Here is a 771-nt window from a genome sequence, read left to right as displayed (position 1 = left end):
ATTTCAGTTTTTTGTCTCCTAAGTTTATTGTTCCTTTGGAGCAATCTACAGTAGGATTTTGCCTAAACTTTCTCCATCAAAGTTGTTCCTTAATATCTTTACTTTAATTCCCTTTTTAACGCACTCCATTTGGAGTTTTTTAGCTCAAGTTATGACATTTTTACCATAACTGGCCGGATTGGTCAGTGTCTAGATTTTTCTGGGTAGTTTGGTTCTAGCAGTTTTGATGAATTAATTTTAGTTAGTAATTTGACAAGATTATTTTCAGAATTTGGGTTTCTGTTCTTCATGAAAGTTGTTCTACTGTGTCTAAGCTTTCTATGGGTTCAAGAATCAGGTCATTCTGACCTCCCTACTCAAAGTTATGCCCATTTGAACAATCACTATTCATATGGTCATTTTTCTAGGTCTACATTTTGGTTACCCGGATTCAAACAAATTTTAGGTCACTTTTTGTTGGTTTTCTGGGCAAAGTCTCTTCATGAAAAATGTGACATTATGTCCCTAGTTTCACATCCAATTATTCTTACACCAATTGAAGCTACACAATTCAACTTATGGCTGCCCAAACCCACTGGACTCAAAGTCCAGAATTTCCAGCACAAAGGGCAGCACATCTAATTCGTAATTCAATGCCACAACCAATTCCATTTTAAGGTCAAACCACATCAAATGGTCGCTAAGTGACCTTAATAACACCAATTAACCATCAAAGCATAAAATCCCCAATTTATCACATACCAATCAACTTATCTATCACATATACTTATC

This window comes from Hevea brasiliensis, unplaced genomic scaffold, assembly GCF_030052815.1.
Source record: "Hevea brasiliensis isolate MT/VB/25A 57/8 unplaced genomic scaffold, ASM3005281v1 Scaf138, whole genome shotgun sequence".
Lineage (NCBI taxonomy): Eukaryota > Viridiplantae > Streptophyta > Magnoliopsida > Malpighiales > Euphorbiaceae > Hevea > Hevea brasiliensis.
The sequence above is the reverse complement of the archived record's forward strand: the minus strand, read 5'-3'. Positions refer to the sequence as shown.